The 19122-nt window shown below is 44.2% G+C and overlaps 1 protein-coding gene across 1 annotated transcript in view; it reads left to right on the top strand.

The window, feature by feature from the left end:
- cachd1 (cache domain containing 1) overlaps nt 1–19122 on the top strand; it is a 70653-nt gene that overhangs the window by 6549 nt on the left and 44982 nt on the right. The window lies entirely within an intron of this gene.

Here is a 19122-nt window from a genome sequence, read left to right as displayed (position 1 = left end):
CTAAACGAACATCCTCTCGTGTGAGACGTCTTTCTCCTCACTACCTGCATCCCACTGCTTTATTTAACTTTGTGTGCACGAAGCCCGTTTAAAGAAAGATAAGAGGAGAGAAGCATTTTCAGGGATATGTTTTCTTTTCCCCTCAGAGCTTTGGACAACGTAACTCAACTCCCATTCATCTCAATCAGATCCCTTTAATTTTACGCCAGTGTTAAGTACAGCCCTGTGCACTATCGTCTCTTGGCTCCTGCCGGACTGCGGTGAGGACGGAGCATGAAGCTGATGTTCTTCCCTCTGCACCAGCTGCTGCGGTTTAAATCTGTCTGTCCTGTCGTGGCTGAATCATTTATCTGACCGCTTTTTGATCTGTTTCCCACATTGCTCAGCCGAGAGAAGAAGGCCTCTCTCTCTCTGTTTGGCCTTGACTGAGATTGGTTTAGCAGTTTCCTCAACCTTTTGTGTCTGCTGTGCTTTGCTCCCTGCTGCATCTTCCTCCCACTCGCACTGACCTGCCCTGAAATGCCGAGCTCCTGTTAAGAATCACAACTGAACTTTGCGATATATCAGTGCAACGAACTTCAAACATTTGTTTTTTCTCCAACTGCAAACATCCTGTCGTTATCAGCTGAAACCTCAGATCAGGATGATCCTTGATTATGTGCACGTGTCCACATCTCTGTATTACAACATTGTGTATGGAGCTGTATTGATTTGTAGAATAAGGCAAACGTTTTTAAAGATGCATACCGTATTTAATTTTGTTCTAATCATGCAACTGGAAGACGTTATCTTGGATAGTGACCAATTTGCTCTCAATGCAACACATTTAAACCTCAAGCTCAACACAATATGGTCTGAAAAACCGATTTTCCAAGAAATATCTCTGCAAAGGATTGAGGTAAAGAAGCAATTAAAGCTTATATTGGATTTATTGAAAATGATTCCCCATCATATGATCTATAAGTGACCTGGTGAAGAGGACTTTAGATAGTATATGCTAGGAAAGATTTGTTAATATAATGTAGTAAATTATTAACTGTTGTACATGGAAGAGTTAAAAGACGTTATCCACGTTATGACATCGGTCCACCTATTTCTTTAAGATAATTAGCCACGGAGCTAATGATTATTATCAGTGCTGATTACTTAGCGACCAATTATTAGTTTTTTGTTATTTAATCATAAATCACATATTAGACAGATTTTCATTATGATATAAACTGGTTTAATCTTTGAGGACCAACCTTCTGTGTGGAAGCAGGGCTGTTTATCCTCATGCAGGTTCCCAGTGAAAGCAGTTAACTCCGCCCCTCTGCGTATTAAAGAGGAAAACTAATTAACTGGCTGTGTTTAATTAGCTCCTTCTCACTTTTTTAAAATGATTCTCCCTTTCTCTATTACCTCTCTCACTCTTTATCTCCCTTTCACTATCACCCACTCTGCATTGTCTTATTTCACACAGCCTCGCTCTCCCCCCTCTCGCTCACACGCACACACACACCATCAACACACATAAAGTGATAAATGCACTCCACAAGAGAGAGAGAGAGAGGGAGAGAAAGGATCTTTATTAGCGATCCAGGCTTTGTGTTCCTTGTCTTCTTTTTCCTCCAGATTCCTGCCAGTGTTTCTCAGTTAGCTCCAACAGGGCTGACCTGGCAGTGTTCCCCGAGAGACCCGAGGCCACCCCTTAGCAAGTCAGTCCCTTCACCCGCCACAATGGGCCAGACTCAAAATGAACTTTCCCTGAAAGCGAGAGGGGGGAGGACTTGTGGGGAAAGGCAAGGGGGTAGTTAGCAAAACAGCCATTTGGGAGGGCAGGGAGAGGAGAGGGACCAGCTCCCTCCCCCAGACATTATGAATTTGTAAGGCCCCCATCCCCCTCAGTATGCACACACACTCCTGCAGAAGAGGCTTTGCATTCTCGATGAGGGGAGAGTTGGATCTCCTCCTGTGGAGAAGCAGATCAAACTGTTGTTCATGCCTCTTTTCTCTCCTCTCTCTCTCTCTCTCTCTCTCTCTCTGTTTATGCCTCTCTCCCACAGCTCTGTGTTGTATACACAAACCCACACCCCATTTGTTGAGGAGCGCTGTCTTCCAAAGTTATCTCAAATTTCCATCCATGCTCTGTGCCTGGTTGCACTATTTCTGTATTTGGATAGGTGCAGTTTTTTGGGGGGTGAAGACCTGACTGTGCATATGCAACAGTAAAAGCTTTGGGGTTCTTCCTCCTTGGGGCTGAGGGCGGTGGAGGTTGCAAGGGAAAAATGCTAAATTGGGTTCAGTGGTAGGAATGAAAAGCCCCTTTTATACAGGGATGCCTCTATTTTGCTGTTAAGAAGACCCCTCGTTATGCCGCCTATGCTTGTTTAAACGGAACCAAACAAGCCAGTATACTGTAACCTCCATGTGTGATTTACTTTTTTGATAGCATGCTGGCTTTCTGGCATCAGAGGCGTGACATATAACACAAGCAGTGGCGCCTGTCCCACCATGGTGACTCTACTTTTTAACACAGATTTAGATTTGACTGAGGTTAGCCCTCTTCCATCAAAGCACATCCATCGCCAGTTCGAAGCCAGTTCCTAATCTGGAACCAATTCTTTGTGTTTTTCGACGGCCAAAGAAGTTGCTCTTGGCCAGAAAACTGGTTCCAGAGAGGCACCAGAAAAAAGAACCATCTACATCAGAGGTGTGTGTGTTTGTGTGTGAGTTGAGCTGCTGCCCCGTCTTGAGAAAGAAGACTGTTGGGATGATTCGGGCAGCTTATCAGGATGCCCCCTAGGAGGACACCCAGGGGTTGACCCAGAACTCAATGGAAGCACATATTCCACTGGGGAACGTCTCAGGATCCCCTAGGAGGAGCTGGAAAGCTCAGCCCGGGGATAGGGACGATTGACTCACTGCTTAGCTGGTGGTCTCTGTGAGCTGACCTTGGATAAGTGGAATGAAATGGATGAAGGGATGGATGGATGTTTTACTCTCTTGGTGTATATTATAACTTCAACATGAACCAGGTTGGACACGATCCGGTGTGCAATGGGTTTTGCAGACTCTGGTTTATATGCTTTTATATTGCGATGATCCTATGTCTTGATATTACAAGAAGGTAGATAAATCTCACACACAAGGACAATTGTGTCACGATGTCATCATTTTTTGGTGCTTCTTGGTTTCCCTTCATGCCTTGGGGTCTTGTCTGCCGTCTTGACAAGATGCTGTTTTTTTCTTTATGTCTCTTCTCTCCACCACTGTCATCATCCTCTTTGCCGCCCTTTCCTATATCTCTCAGTGTAATTGTGTCTGTGGGTGATATTATGTGAAACTTTGAGTCGGGAAGTGGCCGAGGCTAATGACTTGAACTTTTGACTTTCTGCCTCTATCCCTGTAAGACAAGGCCAGTCAGAAGATGAAGAGAGATGCAGCGTTTCATTTTCTCTCAAAGAGAATGGCAAAGGGGGGGGAACATGTGGTACAGCTCGCTAATTAGGAGACAAGGATGAGAGTCAGATCTTTGAGTGTGAGAGGAAAAATCCAAGGAAACACTGAAAATGTCGTTCTAAACAGATACTTAAAGTCACACTAAAGGCTCTATGTGTATGTCAAAGTCCTGCTCTAGTCTCACATGGGTTCACCTGGACATATTCTGGATTTTTACTCAGAGGCTTGCAGGACAAACTCAGGAAAATGTCCGGAGCAACTCACTCGGACATTTGTGTTCTCACATGCAGTCCTTTCCCTAAATGTCAGGACAGCAGCTTTACTCTATTTCTGCCTCTACCTATGCACACACATACCTCATATAAACACAGAGGCATATAAACCTCTGCACACAGAGCGACTGCAGCTGTGTTTAGCTATCAGTGTCCCCGAGCTCAGTTATGTATCCACGAATTGAGTGGCTTATTTAATCTGGAACTGACTCCGCAAGTAATGGAAGACGAGTATTAGGAAAACCAAACAGGTTTTGTGTTTAACATGGAGATGGGCAGTTTCTCCTGCTGGCGTGTCAACATTAACCCAGATCACCAAGGAGTACTGAGAAAAAAATCTGCTCTCCATCTTTATCCAGAGCTCTGATGTGTTTTTAGAATAAAACCGTTCAATGTAGAGTGTACCTTCACATCGACCGTGTGGACATGGTTGGTTTCTTTCTGCCCTCGGCGCTGTGGTCTCAATTTCCTCCCCATTGTGATGTCAGCCCAGAACAAATCTCATTTAGGTTAGGGCGGAATAAACGAGCCCTTTAGGTTTTTTAGTTATTCCTTCTTAGTGGCCAAATGATAACCATAATGCCTCACACTGGGTCCCAGACTCATAAAAACATATTGCTCTTGTTGCGTAGGGACCATCTTGAAATCATCTTGCAGCACATTTTACATCTTGGCCTCTCGTTGGAGAAACTCTCCAGTTTTCCTCCCATTTCTCTCCTGGTCTGGTTCTGTGTTAGGTTCTGTTTGTGGTGTCTCCACTTTGAGTTCACTGCCAAGTCGAAGTCAGTTTTAAAACAGGTGGTTGTTTGGTGACTTGGGCAGATAGGCTCACCTGGTCTTTTTCGATTACCAGGCTGTTTTCTTTCTCTTAAACCAAGCGTTATTAATATTACTGATGGAATCTTAAGCCCTGTGATCAGACATGACCTGAGGCGAAATTTCGGAGAATTGGCTACGGTGTCTAGACGTGTTCCGACAGCAACACATCCTCCACGTTATTCAGGCGAGAGGTGGAGCAGCCGGGAGCAGATGGCAGAGACTGGACGTGAAGTATTAACGCCACTGCAGACATCACGTGATTTCCTTTACAGCACACAGAAACCGGTGTCGTCTCTCATCACCACAAAGTCTCTTGACATCTTCGTCACGGTCTTTATTTTAAATTTTTGTGTATCTCACGCGTTAGATCGATTTGCTTGCTTCCCACATCTAATTAAAAACAGATTATTAGCAATAAATCTAAAGCAACAAGGGCATCATACTTATACATTATAAACTCGTATCCCATGTCCTGAAACCTGCAGTTAATCAACTGTAATCCAGACGGTTTCTTGAGTCAATGCAGAAACATCGGGGCAATGACCACTCAGGGCCCAACAGGGACAAAGATGCGGAGAACCGTTTTAAACTGCTTAATCATTTTTGTTTTGTTAAGTAAAAAAAATATCCACGAAATCACACCAAGCATTAATGACCTAGTGGATGGCAGCTAAACTAAAGGTTTCATCGTACAGGTGGGACAGTGTTTGGCTGCCTGAGTCTTACCTCCGGTGGTATTTCACGCTACGTCACATTCTGAACAGTCCTGGAAGTGAAGCGTGCCTCCGACCTGCTCTGGTTCCAGGTCTGCCAGTCGGAGGGGGTACAGCTGGTGATCGTGTGAACAAAAGCAGATCTCTTACCTTTTCTGGACACACTAATCCGTCGGTGTTACTCGGTCTGTGTGTGAAAGGGCTCTGAGACTGATACTAAGCTCTGTGGGAACAGGAACCTGTGTGAATGGGTTCACTTTTCTGTGATGTGTATGTGTGTGTGTACAGGGAGCAGTGTGTGTGTTACTGTATTCTATGAATCAACAGGAATTAATTTACCTGTATTGATTTGATTGTGTTGTTTAAAAGCTCTTTCTTTAACGATAGACATGGTTATGATCAGCAAATATAAACTCTGGACTTTAAAGTTGAACTGGATTTTTGGTACATCATAACAGAAACGCTCTCGCTCTCTCCCTCTCTCTCTCCCTCTCTCCCTCTCTCCCTCTCTCCCTCTCTCCCTCTCTCCCACATACACGACAGCAAAGCCACTCAAAATTTACATACTAGAAACGTGTGAATGTCCTTGGGGAACCCAAACACACACACACGCACACACACACTCTCTCTCTTTCCTGTCTCTGTTGCTCTCTCTCTCTCTCTCTCTCTTTTTAATGCACTCACACTTAAGCCTCTGCACACAGCGACGATCGACTCGTGAATCTGAATAGGAGACGTTTCCGATGTTTAGACAGCACAGAAAAAAACCTGATGCATATTCAGCTGACACCCCCCCATAGGCCCGCCTGCTGTCTAAGAGCTTGACTTGACACGTTTGTGAAACACAAACACTGTATTTGTGTGCCTGTGTGGTTTGCTTTAGTGTTTATGAATGCAAACTGTACTATATATATATATATATATATTTATTTGTGCAAATATGAATCCCTCTTCATTCAATATTTTTCTCGTCCATATTTTACTACTGTTTCTAACTAGCAGCATATGCTCCCACCACAAATAGTCTGACCATGACACTTAGGTTTCTTGGCATCTATGAAACAACTGACAAACTTTTATTAATATTTCTACAATGTTTAATAAGTATATCTCGTGATTGGAAGCCTGAAAGCCTTTTTTATACCTGGTTGTTGGTAATTGATTGAAACTGAGATTGTGCCTCACCTGAGCCAAAACCAACAGATAGTGATCTTTCCATTTGCATTTCTATTTCCCCTCGTCTTATTACCTCCCTTGCCTTTCATCTCTGTCAAGACCCTTTTCTTAAAATGTGCACTGTCCCTCCAAATATGTTCCAGAAGTTTTGACGGATTTAGTTTATGAACCGGTTCAGTCAGTTTCCTTGTTTTCGTCTTTATTCACTTTTCCACTAACTTTGTTCCCTTGCGCCTCTCTCTTTTTAAATAAAATCTGTATTTATGAGTTAAACTCCCGCATGTGTAGGATAGCAAAGCAAAAAATCTCATGAGTGTTTGTGTGTGTTTTTATATGTGTACTCTGGCATTGTGGTTTCCTGCCGCAAGTCAGGGTCACAACTCATAAACGGCCCTCAATTTAGTTTACTTGCATGTGTCAGACAGAGTGTGTGTGTGTTTGTGCACAGTTGCAGAGAGATGCAGATGTTGACAGGTCCGACATCCAACTAAAATAAAATAACTTTTCGGTTGCGACGTGTTAAGCTGTCTCATTTGACTTTGGAGGCATGATGCACTTGTTTGAAGGTGAATCTTTGAGTTGATATGATGGCGAAGACGGACAGCAAACGTGGGGAAATGGCCCATGTGTGTGCACCCTTACCTTTTGGCTTTTATTGCAACCTGTAACTTAGTCATTTTTGTGTGAGAGAGTATATATGACAGATGTATTTCTGTAATTTAGGGAAGCATGGGCCTATGTTTTCCTCCCTCACCGCAGCTCCCGGGTTTAATCACCAGGTCCGTTTGCTTTGGAGAGGAGGGGGGCCTCGGCGGAGGATCCAGCTCCCAGTAAAAGAACCCTGAACGACTGGCTCATAAGTTAAAAGTAACAGGCTGAGCAAACGTTAGCGTCAGCTCAGCTAGCAGCCCATCCAAGACATCCTGTGTATGCAGATGCACAGGATTTGCTTCCAAGGACTGTTTGTTTTTAATAAGAGACCTGATTGAAAGCACTAAAAACTGTAGGAATCCTAATTGTGAGAAGCTTAAAGACGGCAATGGTCAAACTTTGTCCTCTGTTATTGTTTTGATCGAGAGATCCCTACCTTCAGGAAAATCCCACTGTGCACTTAAACAGAGAATTGGCCTGGCGCTGAAACTTTGAGGGAAAAGAGGACGCTCATGATTTTCTGTACTTAGGCAAAAATCTTAACAATCTCTTAAAAATCTCTGAAGAAAGGTTTTGCTCCGAAAAGCCACAGTGACAAAGCATTTAGCTATTGTGGCCAATCCTGTTGCTTTTTAAAAGAAGCATCTCACGCAGAAGGCGAAACAATACATGATGTAACTGGAGTGCAAGGCTTTCAACCGTTTTGGATTTAATCTCAGTTTATTGGACGCCTGTTGTGATTCACTCATTGTCGTGATGTGGTCCAGTAGGTTGTTATGCATGATTCAGGGAGAACATCAAGTTTCAATTTTAAATTCCTGGTAAATCTTTTCAAGGAAATATTTAATGAATTATTAGGTATTGGTTTGGACAAGTTTCTTCAACTGATGCAGCCCTGATGCAACAGTCGTGCAGTGATACCTTCTTCTGAAGTGTTGATAACATTTTATGGCCATTTTGGCACGATTGAATTATTCCATATTATGCTCTGTATGAAACTGACTTATAACTAATCTTACTTCGCACATCCCTGAGATGTCCAGTTTGTGCTAGCTTTAACTTTGGCAAAGGGTGAAACCAGTATCACGTGTAGCTTAGGCCTCTGTGCATAGTGACCCCTGGCTTTTATTAACCAGTGCATGTAACTGGCCCAACAGTACATGAAGTCGAACAAAGCACACTGTCTGTGGAGAGACGCTGTGACGGTGCGTAGACATGATCTCATGTCGTGTTCAGAAACCTGAGAGGGAGACCACCCGGGCACATCCCCCCCCCCCCCCCCCCTTCCTCGTGTCCTTTCTCTTTATCTCTTAACAATCTTTCCAATCAGTGCTTGTCCCTCACGTTTACCGAGATCTTTGATATGTTCCCCATCCTTCCACACCCCCTCCTAAAGATTATTTTAATAATGTTTTCCCTTACTATGGTGACAAGTTATCTATAGAGTGGCACATACAGTGACGCTCGTAAAGCTGGGAAGTAAACGCCTCGCAGATGAGTCCACGGCAGAGGAATGTGAAGATAATCCAGGATGGTTTGTGCAGACATAGCCGGCGCCCCATCCCAACATCTTTTCACTTGGCTGAGAGAGGGGCCGTCTTGGCAGGAAGCGTATATCAAAGTTTTAAATTTACTGGCACGGGGCTGACGAGCCCTTTGCGCTGCGACTCTCTTCCTCTGCCTTTTCTCTGACCCTGACATTCAGATCATCCTCAGCTCTTTCACACACTCTCTCTGATCCCTGTGACTCCTCCAAGTCAAGCTAGAAGAGTCCTTATGTAAAAATATTTCTAGGAAACAAATTGTTGTTGCCCTGGCAGGGTGTACCACCAGGGTCTGACTGGGACTTTTGGTGCCAGTGGCTGCTGCCAGACTGGCACAGCGCCCTGAGGTGGATGAAGGTTAACTGTTTTGGAGAATTTTGCTCGGTTTCCACTGCTGCTCTGCCTGTTTGCTTCACTCATGCCATATGTCATTCCACTCCGAGGGTCCTGAAAGGGCTAATCCGGAGGAATTTATTTTTATTTTGTGATAAACTCCAGCTATAAAACAAAATACAGAGAGCACAATCGTGCAAGCATGTTTGGAAATTAAGTATTTTTCTGTCCCTCAGTTCTGTCGTTCATATATTATAGAGGCAGCTCCTGTTTTCCTCGTGGTAGAGGTAGCAAAAGGATTGCTTTTTCAATTTTAGTCATATGAAATGACCGTAGTTCTCCAATCGTAGGGCAAGTATTCAGACCATTATATAGTGATAGATCTTGAATTTATATCAAGAGTCTGTCATTGTGTAGAAAAACTATTTAACATGAGCTAACAGCCTGGTGGATCAGGAGTTTGTGCCCAAAACCGACTCAGCATCAGTAGTGGGGCAGTGGCTTGGCTTTCCACAGTCGGGCATTTCTCAGGAGAAAGTAAACAGTAACTGTAAACGCAGTGGTCGGCACTTCCAGTTTTTTTTTTACAGCATATCTCTTGTAACCCAGTAAAAGGAACATACCGAGAGTGATTCACTCAGGTAGGTACAACATCCCCTCTTCAGATCCACAGGACGATCTGGCAGGGCCTTTAATGCAATAGTCTACTTAAGGAAGAAAGATTGTGGATCATGATTGTAATACTTAGTCCCCAGATGTTACCCATCATCAGTGATTTGTGCTTTCCTGCATGGTGCTCAACGGCCTCGGCTCATTCCTTGGCCAGTCTCAGCCATGCTACATAAACACAAACACCATCATTTAGCCCTTTTTAATATGGAGAAACATACGAAGCCCCTATAAAAGCACAGCCCTTTCTCATTATCCCGCATTCTTCTCTTGAACTAATTTGGCCGCGGTGCGTGGGGTTCTGTTTTCGTCCTTGTTCCCTTCCAGATTTTATCAGCCTAATGGAGGTGCTCAGGTATGCAGCTTTGATCTGTCTTCGGGAACGTTTTCACATTGGCTCCACTTTAACAGCAACTTGCTATTCCCATAATGCATCCCTGGCCCTGGTGGCGCTGCTGCTACATTCACTGCATGCGTGTTACCTTCTCTAAGACGTCGAGGAAATCTGTCCGATAGGAACCTTGTGCTGCATGTTTAACTGCATTCAACAGGTTTAGCAAGGGGCTTAAAAATACATCAGTGAATTATCATTAAAAAATTAGGAATGCCGCTAATAAGAATTAGTTTTTTCACGTTTTAACATGTGTAATTAGTCAAGTGTGAGTCGTGCATGTTGCTGTGGCCCGAGGCCTCGTCTTAACAACTCCCTGACATTAAAAGGGCTTTGTGTAGAGAGGTAATAACTCTGCTTCACCACCTTTTCTTGACATGTCCTTGCAAACACACCTCGTAGTTTGTGCCAAGAGGAGAAACCTGGATAATCAGTCAGACGTGTGACCTTTGAACCGCACGTGCTAGAATATCACAGTGTTGAACCTCTACATTTCATGCACATTGTCTTGGCTGTCTCTCTTATTTGCCTTCTCCCCCTCCATTTCCATCGTTTGATGCTGAGCGCACATAACACTTAGGCTAGGTCATTGTTCCTTAACACGCAAGGAGAGCGAGAGAGGGAGAAATAGAGAGAGGGGAGGAAACTTCATTTACTCTCGCTAAACTGCTAGATTATGTTTCTCATTGAGTCAGTCACAATGCTTAATTTCTGGAAGTGTAGCTGAGCCACTACTCAGAGTGCTCATTACTACCCTCCGTCCCAGAGAGTCTGAGTTTGACTTCTCAGAGAAAAGAAGGTTAAACGTCCAAAATGTGGCTTTTCTATGGTCATTTTGAAACCAGTCTGTTTCCAGGGTTGGCTGTTAAGCAGCATGTGTGTCTTATTAGTGCAAACTTATGGAAAACAGAAGAAATTATGAAACCGAAAGCACAAAACAGTGCTTTCTTTCCTGGAGATATGTGTGGATGAATTGTATATCTGATGTCCTTTCCAAACTTTTAGTCCCACCTGTAACTTCATGTAAACAAGAAGCCTGTTTTTGCCCGTGGAGAAGTTACCGTTTAGCCACGGTTCTGCGATCTTTCTCCTCTCTTTGCTGCTGATGTGCGACCCCACCCCTCTTTTCCACAGTTTTCCCCCCTTTTGCTCCCTTCTTTGCTCCTTCACCCTCCATTCCCTCCCCCTTTTCTCTCACATGTGGAAAGCATTATATCCTGTCTGGTGGAGAGGGAGAGCAAACATCCCAGGCCGAGACTGAGAGCCTCTCGGGAAGGTGTGTAGGGGGCAGTGAGGAGGCCGTTAGGATCCGACTGGTGGGGACTCTCTCTTTCTCTCTCTCTATAGGGGTTTCTGAGACTCGACCTCTGGATAAAGTCCAGAGAATTGGATCCAGAGTTTTCCTTTCACACATGCACAAGCAGGCATAGGCAGGAAGTGACTTATTCATTCCAGTGGGGGGATCACGGGATCGCGCTTGCAGCATCATCAGCGCTTATCATCACAAACTCTTTAGACATCTTTGACTGTATCTTCTACGTGTGTGTCACTGCTTTTTCACCTGGAGATTGTGGTTTTATTTATTTCTATATTTGCATCTCCATGTTTAGATACGAGTCCAAAAGACCTTTGTTGTGTTGGTCTCTCTTTCTTTGTCTTCTGTCTAAACTCTCCATTGAACATTGGTGTTATTGGGTAAAGCTTTTTTGCAATTTCTTCAAGAGAAGGTGGACTTAAATAATGACCGACACCATCTACAAACATGTCCGCAGCTCTCTCTCCTCGTTGCCTTTACTAGCAGCATTTTCCAGGCAAGTTGCATCAGGACACTGGCTCTTAGTTCGGTTCATTACCTCCTCTTAACGGAGTCAATACACATGTTGGATAACACTTACCCAGAAGTGTTGTGGAACCAGTTCATGGAGCTAACCGGTCATGAGAATTGGATGCTTTTCTTTCATGGGTTGCTCCACATTGAGAAGCTATCATGTGGTTAATGCGACACAATTTGTCCAGTGTCTTGGACTTGTCAGATGTTGAACAGGATCCCAGTGTTCATTTTATGTCCCTAAGCTGGATCCTCTGACAGAAGGAAGAAACCACCACCACCACACCCTCACTGCTTGGATCAAGACCTAACTACGTGCTTCGCTGTGTCCACTTTTTCCTGGCAGGGATTTCCTCCCTATTGATTATACCGACACACAACTGTTGTCCCTTGAAAAGTCTCTGACAAGTCAATGTCAGGGACTTTGATATTCAAACACCACGGTTGTGTGATTTACTTTACAGAAGATTTTACTTTCTTTCTCAGTGGTGTTTTGACTGAAATCTAGCTCAGCTGTTGCAGTATTAGTAGGAGGTATCAAAGCCGGGGAACTCACGGTGGATATCAGGCCTAAGGCTACAGTCACTGACAGTGTTGTTGATGCTTTTCACTGCTAGTAGTCAAGTCGTGACTGATGAGAGCCAATCGGGAAGCAGACAGATGATTCCATGATTGTTTCAGCTTATCCAAAGTTATCTGTACGTGGTGCTAAAACTCTGGACCTGTGTGCATGCCAGGTTTAAAAGTAGCCGGCCACACTTTGGATCAATGAAGCTATTTGTTTCTTCGTGGCACCAGCTGTAAACCATTTAGACTTTGACCTAAAAAGAGGAATAAGCCAAGATTCTTTTAACGCATGCAGCAGTAATCCTCCACATCTTTGCCTCTTTCAAGAGTTCACATAAAACATCCATTAGTGCACTGATAGAAAAGATGGAAAATAGAGCACCATGAACCTGAGCCTACCAGTTGTTCTTCACTCCTTTAGACGAGTGATGCGGGCTGTTCACAAACACACACTCCCTCTCCCTCCGCACAGTGTGTGGGCCGAGGCTTCGGAGCCACCGCCTCAGGTTATCAGTTACTTAGATTCAAGCAAATTAAATTGACCCCCCCCCCCATCACCCTCTGAATGAAGCGGCAAGCAGTTGGCAGACGCTGACGGCCGGTCATTTAATTAGCCAACCGGCTCCGCTGGGTTGAAACAGAGAAGCACTTAATTAGCGAGGGTTTTGCTTCTCTATGGACATTATAGAGACACTGAGAGATTCAGATTTGACACGGTTCTTCCAGACCAACCCTCCTTTTTCCCCTTATTGTGTAGAGTCATGTATAGGGTGTGGACTCGATTCATTCCTTAGAGTTAAAGAATGCTTTGTAAATCTATCAGTAAACTGTCCAACTTGATTTGTTTGTGGATTTAACGAGAAATGTGTCTGTGATCTGTTTATATTTTGACCATAATCAGTGTGTCTGTGATTTGTGATTCATTCAGTGAATAAGAAAGTTGTAAAAACCGAAAATCAAGGCCTGGAAGTAAAAAGTAAGATGATGTCCGACACTCCACCACCGGCTGTGGTTCAGCTTCCATTCTTTTAATTCATTTTAAGCCTTTCTGAAATATTTCCCATTATGTATCAATACATGTCGCACAACTTCAGTTATCCTGAAATTTGTTTTAATATATTATTTTTCCATTTGGGGGGAGCACAACATTAGCATATCTTCAACATAGAACCAATTTTTTTTAGTTAGAATGAAGAATATTCATCCACTATGGTGACAACTCAGTGTTTTGGTCCTTTTTTCGAGCATAAATTGTGACACAAAACGAGTTGTTGCAGTTTTTCTACCATGAAAATAGAACATTTGCTGCTTCTCTCCCTCATCGAATTGTGAACTGAATATATTTCGGGGAATTTGGGGATTTTCTTCGACGTTTGAAGAAAATCTGAAGTCTGTCATAAAGCTCGGGGAAAAGATTGAGGAGAAGTGCATCTGTTATCTGGTTTATAGCTGAGCTGAGTTTTTATTTTTTTTAAATAATTGATAGGAAACGCAGTGAATCCTTTTAACGTGCCTCTGAGGTTTGAGGTTAGTGCACCAGTTCTTTATCCCCGTAGATAAAATGGATGAATACAATACTCTCTTTTCTTCTGTTGCCCTGGCCGCTGTGTTTCAGAGCCCAAATCTGCAGGTGCAATTATTTCAGATAGTTTTCGTTATATTGCAGAAATACAGAATCTATACTTCAGTCCCCCCCCCTCTCTCGCTTTTCCACTCCCATGTGCCAGTTTCCTGACTCTGCTTTGTAAGGTTGGGGATGGAGACATGGCAACGGGTCGAGGAAAGAACATGCACACACACACATACACATTCACACACACATACACACATGCACATCAGAGGAGAAGCTCTGATGCCGTATGCCCGGCTCCAGCCCTTTGTAGTGCAATGAGCGGAGAGTTGGCTGGGAGAAGAGAGGAGGAAGGGGTGGGGGGGAGAGAGGAAAAGCAAGGTGGGGGTGTAGAGTACAGAAGGAAGGAGAGAGGCTGAGCTGTATACCAGCAGCATGGAGGAAGCAGCAGTTATCGTCCCTAGGGCTCTAGGCTTTTATCTGTCAGTTGTATTGAAACCAATCTCCCCGGCCCTACAGCTCCAAAACATCTATACTGAAGCCTAGTGCGTATGAGTGTGTGTGTGTGTGTGTGTGTATGTGTGTGTTTCTGTTCGTGTGTGGGCGAGAGAGACGTTCATCGACATTTCCTACAATTCCAGTGTATGAGCTCCACACCCGGTTTCTTAATGCATAGCCTGCATATGCATTTGATTCACAGTTGGTTCCTGGTCTCACACTCACACACACACACTTTCAGGACGTGCCCCACCCAAATGATGAATCCACCATTGCCCTCCAGTGTGTTCTCAGATAAAACCTTGGACCGCTGCTCATCGGGCCCTAAAGACAGGATTAGTGTGTGTGTGTGTGTATGTATGTGTGTGTGTGTGTTGCTCTCTAGTCCAATTCCACGTTAGTGTGGCTCACGTCTCCACTCTGGCCTTTGAAGACGGGTGAATTGCTAATAAGCAAATTCCCAATTCAGCCCCTCCACTGCGCTCGGCCTCCACTTCCTCTCCTCTTCCCTCCTGCTCTTCTTTTTTCCTTCCCTCCTTCTTTCCAGTCTTGCCTCTGCTTTCACTTTGTGCATCTCTGAGCTTGACATTCATTTCTTTTCTCATATGTTTCGCCTAAAACATCCAAACTCAGAGAAGACCTCTGTCCTCAGGCTGTTGTCGTCAGTTACCCGTCTAGATTTTTTTGTGCGACGCTCCTCTGAGAGAAGAGTCACTTAAAAGAGAGAGGAGCCTCTCTGGTTGGTTTATGGCGTCCACAAAGGACTCTGACGGAGGGGCTGAAGAGGCAGGCCCAATTAAATGGATGACATGTACATGGAAAGTTCCCATGGTGTAACCACCACTCCAAGCTGTTGTAACAGGGGCGCAAAGAGGACGGAGGAGCCAAGACGGAGAGAGAAGAGGGAAAAATGAACGAGGGAGAATGTTGTTTTCTGTGTTAGCTCATGGTGCGCCTCTCAAACTTTCCTTCAGATGGTTAAATCTGCTCAATCTTAATCCTCTTCTCCTCCGATAATTGAGGTGAGAGCAGGTTAGGATTTAACTCTGGATAAAGCCGGGAACAATATAAGGTGATAACATGCTTCTTGTATATGAAGCTAAAATTCACTGCAATGACTAAGAACCTTCTGTCACTTCAATAGAAACCACAGGATTAAAAAACACACCACCACAGGTTCTGGTGGTTATCTTTGTGACTCCGGGTTTAAGCTCCCGCTAGGGTTTGGTCATTCTTGTGAATCACTCTTCTGTGGTCAGGATTAACCTCAAGGTGGAAGGTTCTTAAAGAATCGGGCTAATGAGACGGAGGCTCTTGCTCTGTGATCGCTGCGCAGGGTTCCTGCGAGCTAAGCTGCCTGTTTAGATCCAGTGTCTGTTGAATGAGCATTTTTATGGTGCTCCAAAAAAAGTGTGATATTATTAAATAGCTGTGATTAGTCATCGAGAAGGATTTACTCACTCTGGTTGCACTCCACATGTGATCGCTGCAGAGTGATTTCATTCCACAGCTTGATGAATGAAGCCAAGTGGCTGTTTCAAGGGTTTCCAGTGTTTTTCCATGAGGAAAAATATGGGTGTTTCCTGCTGCTTTTATGAGCTCAACAGCTGGAAAATGTATACATTTGTATGTATTTTCATCTGGTTTATTGTCTATTATTATAATATTTTTTAGGGGCCAATAAAATATCTGGGAAATATCCTGTGCGAGAAACCTAGTCAGGAAAACGTCTGTGGGAATATCTCGTAATGAAAAAGAGGAAGATGTAGAAGGTGCAGACGAACATGTCGGAAGGAGATTGGAGAACTGTACGACAATCAGGGCCGATGACGATGCTCTTTTAACAACAAGATAGTGTGTTGTGATCAAATCTCCTGCTGCTGCCTTCATATGTGAATGATTAACTCATGTCTGAAACTAGCTACGATACATAAAGAAAAAAAAAAGAAGAATAAGAAGAAAACACTAAAACCTTCAAACCTGTTTGTAAATACACATTTCTCACGCAACTGAACACTTTAAATATATATTTTTGGCATCTTTTTGTGACTTGTTTATAATAAACTTTCTATAATGCCCAGCCCCGCCTTGAAGAGGTGACAGTGAAGTGTCCAGGCATGTTTCCAGCTCTTATCTGTCACTGTGTTACAGCCTTTAAGGCCTCTGTAGTGTTGTGTGTGTGTGTGTGTGTGTGTGTGTCTGTGTACATTGCAGTGTTTGATTATGGGTCAGGGGAGGCCACAGACCCACGGTGGCCCGGGCGGCCTCAGGCCTCTCAGGTTTCAGAGCAGAGCATTCCTCGCTCCCTGCTCCATAGCTGTGAAAACCGCAAAGCAGCTCCAACAACAAACACTGGAGGCACCGGGGGATCCACGGCTAACCTGCGGCTAATCAACAACAGGACCTCTCTCTCCCCTCCAGAGTCCATCCCCTGTTTCTCAGGCCGAGCGGAGAGACAGAGCGTTTCTCCACTCAAGCGCCTGGTCCCCCCCCCCCCCCCCCCTCTTTTGTCAGGGTGGTGTTTTGAGAGTGCAAGATTTCCTGCTAAGTAGTGGCAGCTCTGTTTGTCTGCGCTTGTCCATGTTTATTTGACAGTTCCACATCTTGGACCTGCTGTTTTTCCACTGAGGAGGGTGTGGAACAGCAGACTGTCTGGGGTTGGCTTTTCACTTTGCAAATAACTCGGTAGTGAAATATGCAGCTGTGTTAGTGTACGTATGTGTGTGTGTGTGTGGTGCACGTGTTTGTGTGGCACGCACGCAATAATAACATTATGAAACGGTTTGTATAGTGATCTACTGTTGGTGTGTAAAACCAAAGCAAAAACAATCAGGACCAGGGCTGCTGACTCCATTGAGACAGTCGGGATTAAAACTGAGACAGACCGACACTGTTTGTGTTTATTAGACGCGATCACATTTCATCTGAAGCTTCATAACCAATGAGATTTTGGCTGAACGACCTAATTATGACCCGGAAGTGAGGACTTCAGGGAACAGTTGTGTGTTTGTTTGCGTCGGTCAATGCCTGACTTTGTATCTGTAGATTGCTGCCAAGATTGGTTATTATCAATCAGGTAGGTGATCAAAAGTAAAGGGATTATTGGTTATTTCATATATCTGACCCTACAGAAGTCCGAATATATTGGGACTGGTCTTTCTACTGTTTTCTAATGATAAAGGACCAAAAGAATAACCAGATAATCAGCAGAGTATCTGACAGATCGAAATCAAATTCTTTAAGCGATGTTCAGATACCTGGACTGAGTCAAAATGATAGGTCCTGGAAAAACTCTGGTTCTTTTGAAGAATCAAACATTATCCTTCTCATGTTTGAAAGACCCCCTGAGATTTTCTGAAACTGCTGAAACTTAGTTTTCTTGTGTATTTTGTCACTGATCAACGATCTGTTGAACGGTGCAATAGACGACGCACAGACGAGCAGGCCGCAACACCCTGGTGCGAATCTGCCTTGGGTTGGATGTGCTGCATTCTGGGTAATTGGTGTCCTGGAATGTGTCGAACAAAGGGTGTGGACAGGCGGCAGGAAGTGGCTGCAGTGTGGAACCAGGCAATTGGAAGGCTTTGTGTGCAGCGGGGGCAGCTTACAGTGAACCACCTGCCTTATACCTGCTGCCTCAACACAAACATTAGTTCTACTCTGTTTGTAGCTGCCACACAGTCCTGCTGCCTGTGTTTAGGGAAGTGTGTGTATGTGTGTGTGTGTCAGAGAACGAATATTTAACCAATGGGACCCAGGAGACCGTGTGAATAAGCCTGTGTGTGTGTCAGGGGCAGGTCTGTGTTCACACACCTCCTTAAGAATGTTTGTTCTGCTGCTCTCGGAGCGCTGAGGTCACACCAGGGCTCATTTTCTCCATACGTTCATGTGCAGCTCTGCCTCCCGTTCACTTAACAATATAAATCAGGGACTATTCAAAAGTGCTTCAGGCTGGAAGGGGAACGGGGGGGGGAATTTAGCATCACCTTGTGAATCGGCTCCAGACGGGTGACGCATTCTCCTCGACACCGGCCGAGAAGCTGATTGAAACGACAGAACCACACCGTCTGGGTCTGAGGCTTGGCTGTTACAGGAGATAGGTTTATCATCCTCTCGGGACCGGTAATGAAAATGGCTCTGCACCTGTCTGTGCAGAGAAATGCATCAGTGCTAATGCTCCATAAGACTCCAGATGGATTCAGTGATGACGGAGTGTTGAATACCTTGCGTCACATATTTTCACACATTGTCCATAATCTCTGGGAACCTTCCAAAATACATCCCAGAACAATCACATCAGTCTCTTTGTATTGTGATTTATGACTTTAATTGAGTTTAACTGAACAAACATTTGGACTTGTCCTCACACGAGAAGCACAGGGTTGACGGCTCGTAATGTGTAACTTGTGCCTTTGTCACACGTAGGTGTGTCGAAAAGCCAGCGTGCCAAAACACACACGATGTGAGAGTCCTGGTGAAGGAAAAAAACCTGCAGGGAATGTAGCAGTTATTAGATCCAGCTATTTGTATCCTGACACTTACAAATGTCCATTGTTTTGAAGGTCTATTCACACGGTTTCTGATCGTCATCCAAGTGTTTTGCAATTAGCATTTCCAAGATAAGATAAAATAATTTAGTAAACCTCTAAA

This window comes from Pleuronectes platessa, chromosome 9 (genome assembly GCF_947347685.1).
Source record: "Pleuronectes platessa chromosome 9, fPlePla1.1, whole genome shotgun sequence".
NCBI classification, from domain to species: domain Eukaryota; kingdom Metazoa; phylum Chordata; class Actinopteri; order Pleuronectiformes; family Pleuronectidae; genus Pleuronectes; species Pleuronectes platessa.
The sequence above is the reverse complement of the archived record's forward strand: the minus strand, read 5'-3'. Positions and strand labels throughout refer to the sequence as shown.